The 6,000-nt window shown below is 45.2% G+C and overlaps 1 protein-coding gene across 6 annotated transcripts in view; it reads left to right on the top strand.

The window, feature by feature from the left end:
* The first annotated feature begins 969 nt into the window (after nt 1-969).
* The window catches only part of RIOX2 (ribosomal oxygenase 2), a 28,131-nt gene continuing 23,100 nt past the window's right edge, over nt 970-6,000 (top strand). The window contains exon 1 of one of the 6 annotated variants that reach the window (XM_019448123.2): nt 970-1,016. The gene's annotated coding sequence lies outside the window, so the exon portion shown is untranslated. The other 5 variants (XM_019448121.2, XM_019448120.2, XM_019448124.2 and 2 more) reach the window with 5 other exon arrangements.

The following is a 6,000-nucleotide window of genomic DNA, read 5'->3' as shown; positions in this document are numbered from 1 at the left end:
GCTCTTCCAAATCTAAATGTGACTTTGTGCAAGTTAACTTCTCCAGACCCAGTCTTCTCAACTGTAAAATGGAGGTAAGCACAAGATTGTGGTGAGGATGGAGTGAGGAGTCCCCGAAACAATTAGCATGGTGCCTTACAGCAAGAACTCAATTCAGGTGTTGCTATTATTGTTAGTTTCGGACGAGTGTTAGACAAGGCTGTACTTTGTTCCCATTTGCTCACGTGTCCACATCGATATCAGAAGCTAGTCATTGGTCTCAATCATCCTGACAGAATGAAATAATTTCCTTTAAGTCCTCTTTGGCTGTCTACAGAGCAAAGAAGGACACAGGCCAAAGCAGAGCTGTGCCATTGATCCCCGTGCTCAGTTGGTCCAGCCTCCCCACCCAAACGTTTCCAATCAGTTTGTCTGTCTAAAGGACAGAGCCTTGGGCCAAAATTAAATAATTGCTTTTGTTCTTCTCTTCTATAGCTACCGTCACAAAGAATTTCCAGTATCCTTTTAAGCCAGGATTAATTCTGACTCTGGGAGCAACGGGATATAAATTACAGTTGACAGTACAAAGCAGCACAGCTTAGCATGGAGAGCCCAAAAGAAAGCGATGGGAGAATCTGGACCTCCGACTCCCTAAACTTGGAAAACTCTCGTCTCCTCTCTGCATCTGGGTTTCTCCATTCATAAAAAGAATAGGATTGTACTATAGAACAGTTGCCCCAAATCCAGAGACTCATCCCGCCCCTAACTCAAAAAAAAAAAACAACAACCAAGAACCATGCATTTCCTTTAACATCAAAGGGAAAAACGTGATGGCGCGAAGACCCAACACCTGCGGGTACTGAGCTCCAGAAGCACCTACTACCCGCGGCCTGGCGCGGGGTGGAGCCGGAGCGGGAGCGGGAGCGCAGGCAGGAGCCGGAGCGGGCCGCCCCCCAGCGTGCGCACGCTGCCCCGCCCCACCCCGCCCCCAGCCGCTGCCCCGCCCGCTCGCGGCCGCGCGCAACAGGCCGAGCAGGGTGAGTGGAGCGGTGTTCGCCGGTTACCCCGCGCCGCCGGGGGTGGGGTCGTGCACGTCCTGTTGGGCCTCCGAGCGCTGGTGCGGGTAGGGCCTGGCGGGTGGCCTGAGAGCCCAGTCCCCGGGACCCTCAGAGCGGCCGGGGCGGCCTGGGGGCGCTGGTGCTTTTGGGACTGGGGACGCGCGCCGACGCGGTCCATGATCCCGGGGACCGGGGCAGGGAGGACACGCCGGGTCTGCTGCTGCCCGGATGCGGGAGTAGGGTCACGAATGGCTTGAGCACCCTGAGTGGCCCACGTGGGCCGCCGGTGGTCTGGAGACTGGGACGAGCGCGCGGAAAGTTTGGAGGCTCCGCCGGGAGGGTGACGCCCGCCGGGAGCGCGGCCTCCACGTGGGTTGTGCCTCTGGCGTCAGGTCGGGCCTAAGAGACAGGCTTTACTGCTGGGAGCCCTGCAGCCCGGGCTACGGGGCGGGGGCGTCGCGGCTGTCTGGTCCCAGCCTGACTTTAAAATTACAGACCCCTCTGCCAGTTCACTCAGCAAGTGTTACTAGTTCGGCAGCCCGACAGTGGGTTGTCCAACAGGTTCGTGAGGCCGGCTTGCTCACTGCGTGTTCAGGAAGCAGGGGCCTGGGAGTCCACTGATGAGCTGTAAATTCGGCGCCAGGCCATTCATTTCCCTGGACTCACGTTTAAATGGAGGAGCCTGACTTATCCAGCCTCTGCCACCATCGCTTGGATAGTTTTTGCCTCTCTGGCCTCATCCTTCGTAACATCGTGCTTACCACAAGACACGGAGGTGTTGTAATCTATTTTCTTTTTAAAATAGGACTAAAAGGGTAACTGCCAATCACAGCATTAGGTTAACAGGAGAACGAGTTTTCCCTCCGGATGAACATTTCTGTTAGGCAGAAAAGGAATATTTTAGGTCAGGGTGGGCTGGTTTGCTCAGTGGGTTAAGCATCTGACTCTTGGTTTTGGCCCAGTTTATGATCCCAGGGTTAGTGGGTTCAAGCCCCCCATTTGGCTCCATGCTGACAGTGTGGAGCCTGCTTGCGATTCTCTCTCTCCCTCTCTCCCTCAATAAACAAATAAACCTAAAAAAAATATTTTAGGTCAGCCGAGGCAACCTCCTTACAGGTAATATTTCTGTCAGGTGTGTGTGTTTAATTGAGCAGAGTTTGACTAATGTTAATGGATCTAAAATTCCAATGGAATATTTCCTGTGTTAATGTAGATTTTTAGGACCCAGCACAAGAAGTGCTTAATCTAGTAGGCTTGATAGGGAGCCTAGAAATGTGCAGGTGAACAAGTATTTCTGGTGACTACACAGTAAAAAGCACTGCTCTGAAGACTGTAGAGACATACCTCCCTCTGGTTGGTAATAACCACTGCAGGCTAATTTGCCTTTCAGCTCTGACAGTGCGGTTGAATACCCAAGCTACAGCTGCCATCAGAATTATCCCCTTTGAATAAACTTTTCCTCCCAACTCTGTTTTGTGTAAGGCTTTTGAGGATTTTTCTCTAATATATATAGACGATGAAAAAGGAGGATAATTCATTCAGCAAACATTTCTTGGGGACCTATGTGTCCGGTTCTGTGCTAGGCTCTGGGACGGTGCAGATGGCTGTTCCCCAGACGAAGCTGTGTTGACTTTTTGTCGGTGAATATTACTACAGAAAAGAAGGTTAGGACACTTAAGGATATAAAGGCTCGGTTTATATTTATTGGCTGTAGAATGGATATCAGTGGATTTTATTGTAGAGTTTTAATCCTTCAAAGTTCAGATCAGTTGGTGTTTTTTTTTTAATCTGTGGGCAGCTAGTAAAATATGAACCGTGACTCTTTTTACACTAATGCTTATAGTCAACTCAGATTGGAAACATTTGTTTTTTTAAAAATTGGAATAATAGATATATAACAGTTTCAGGTGTATACCATGATTTGATATTTGTATAAATTGTTAAATGATACCAATTGCTTTTTTTTTAAAGTTAATGTTTGTTTATTTTTGAAAGAGAGAGACAGAGTGTGAGTGGGTGAGGGGCAGAGAGAGAGAGAGAGAGACAGAATCAGAAGCAGGCTCCAGGCTCTGAGCTGTCAGCACAGAACCCGACATAGGGCTCGAACTCACGCAAGTGAGATCATACCTGAGCTGAAGTGGAACACTGAACTACCCAGGCCAGTTGCTTTTTTTAAAAGCCACTAATTGCTTTTTTAAAGGCTGCTTTTTTTCCTGTAGCTTTATAAAAATATTTACTCTAAACTTCTGTTTGGGTGGTCTGTGAGGTTTCTGGGCTGGACGGTATTGGCTTTACTTTTCTAGACAAAGCTTTTCCTTGTCTCATTACTATATTTCTTAGATACTTTAGAAAACAATTTTTTTAATGTTTATTTATATTTGTGTGTGTGAGAGAGTGAGCAAGCGAACGGGAGAGGGTCAGAGAGAGAGGGAGACACAGGATCTGAAGCAGCCTCCAGGCTCTGAGCTATCAGCACAGAGCTCTACGTGGGGCTTGAAGTTACGAGCTGTGTGAGATCATGACCTGAGCTGAAGTCAGATACTCAACTGCTGAGCCACCCGGGTGTCCCTAAATTTCTTAGATTCTAAGATATGCTTTTTTACTTTTTCTGAAATTGTGATGCATACTAAGATTTTTACATGTTTAATGTGATAGGGTATGTCATCTGTTCTCCACTCCCCAAAGCTATTAAAAAGAATGGTTGTCTTACAATATGGGTAGTGTGAGAATCAGAGAAATAGTTTATTTGCCCAGTAATCTCTAAGCCAGGTTCCAATTAACTGAACCTTAAATCATTTCAATATGAAGGCAGACAAGAAATGATGCAACTTTTGGCAGTATAAATAGTGAAATATAGATTCTAACAAAAACATTTGTTATGCAGTGCTGGGTTTATTATGTTAGTGATCGTAGATAGGAAAAATGCTTTAAGTGATTTTTTTTGGCTTAGGTAGGCTTAAAGAAAGGCCTTTCAGCGGCATCTTCCTGCTGTCCACATCCCTTAAATAAATTTTAAACTGACCAATTGTGAGAGATAAGAGATGTGTGGCTGAATATGAAATTATGTTTTCATTATAGAGTACCTTAATGGTAACAAACCTTCTGAACCAATTTAACACTTTTTTTTTTTTTTAATGTTTACTTATTTTTGAGAGAGAGAGAGTGAGTGCAAGCAGGGGAGGGGCAGAGTGGGGGGAAAGAGGATCCTAAGCGGGCTCCATGCTGACAGCACAGAGCTGGATGCTGGGTTCGAACTCATTAGCAGATCATGACCTGAGCTGAAGTCAGATGCTTAACCAACTGAGCCACCCAGGTGCCCCCAATTTAACACTTTAAAAATAGTGAGCAATGTGTTGGGGGGATCTCTAAGACCATCCCTCGGTTCAGTGATCTAGGACTTGCTGATTTATTATAGCAAAAGACCAGGTGCTTAATTGGCCCAGCAACTAGTTGTGACAACTCGTGTGAAATGTTGCCAGCCAGAGAAGCTCATCAGACACTCAGAACTCAGGGTTTTTATTGGGGACTGACCACATAGGCACCCTCTGGCTGGCACCTACCAAAATTCCAGACTCTGAGAAGGAAAACAGGTGTTCATTATAAACCACATTGTGCAAACAATTAAGGCAGAGTGAGTCACTCTTATCAGTTAAAGGTGGTGGAATGCTCCTGAAATCTGAGTTCTCAGACCTTAGCTATAGTTGGGCCTTTCAAAGGATGGCTGGTAAGTCTTCTGCACGAGCTGTGCTTTTTACTGTGTCTTCATGTCTCCGAGCTGTGCTTTTTACTGTGTCTTCATGTCTCCTTGCATTTCTGCATCACATCTGTGTTCCAAGTATTAGCAATACTTTTGTTCATGGAAGGCTTGATTCTTTAATTGAAAAATCACACTGGCTGGGAAGCTTAAAAGGTGTGCAGAACATTTTCAGAAAATGTCTCATTGGTGACATAGCCAACACCAAAGTTTGTTTTTTTCTTAGCTTAAGCCTTCAGTCCTCCAGTGCAAGCTTTTAGGGTCAGTTTGTACTTGTTTTCCACCTCCGTCCATCAGTTTGTACTTGTTTTCCACCTCCGTCCATCAGTTTGTACTTGTTTTCCACCTCTGTCCATCAGTTTGTACTTGTTTTCCACCTCTCTCCATCCATTTGTACTTGTTTTCCACTTCTGTCCTATGTGACCTACCAAAGGCACTTGATCTGAGCTGTACAAAAGTTTAGCAGCTAAAATGAGGGCACTAGAGTTGTATATTTTGATGTTTCCACTTCCTGAATTGTTCAGTTTATATTTGGGTTGCATTCCAAAGGTTCATTTGTAAATTGTTGCAATGTGTAACAGTGTTCCAGGTGCTTACTTGCCAGGCCAGACCACTAATTCCACTTAGTCCACAGTGTAGCTGAAATACAGCTTAGTTATAATAACAAAAGGGCAGAAAACAGTGTTCTTAAAATTTTGCTAGCAGTACAAAATAGAAAACTGTGATATCTATAAATAGGTTATTGGTCTCTGGGAAAAATCGTTCTTTATAAGTGCAGTGGTTCTTAGCCCTTCTTTAAGAATCAGGTGAGCACAATGTGCCCGCACCCAAATATATATTTATATAGAGAGATGTAGACACACAGTTTGAAATAGGATCTTACAGTTTCTGAAAATTCATGTAATTTGAAATACCATTCTTGAACCCCAGGTGAAGAACACCTGCATTATTATAAGTGTGACAGTAGTTGTGGTTTGGGGACAGTTCTGAGAGAGGCTTGGCAGGGCTTGGGATTGTCACTCCTCAGATGTGTCCCATGGACCAGCAAAAGCATTGTTACCCGGGAGCTTGTTAGAAATGCAGAAGGCAGTTCTAGAAGGCAATGTCTAGGTGATGTTGGTATTGTGTCTTAGTTTAAAAGTTAAAGCTTTTTAAAAATGGGGCATAACTGTCTTCAGCCTTTACTTTGTAGTCTCGAACTCGTTTGGT

The sequence above is a fragment of the Panthera pardus genome, unplaced genomic scaffold, assembly GCF_024362965.1.
Source record: "Panthera pardus isolate Hobbes unplaced genomic scaffold, ASM2436296v1 HiC_scaffold_16, whole genome shotgun sequence".
NCBI classification, from domain to species: Eukaryota; Metazoa; Chordata; class Mammalia; order Carnivora; family Felidae; genus Panthera; species Panthera pardus.
The sequence above is the reverse complement of the archived record's forward strand: the minus strand, read 5'-3'. Positions and strand labels throughout refer to the sequence as shown.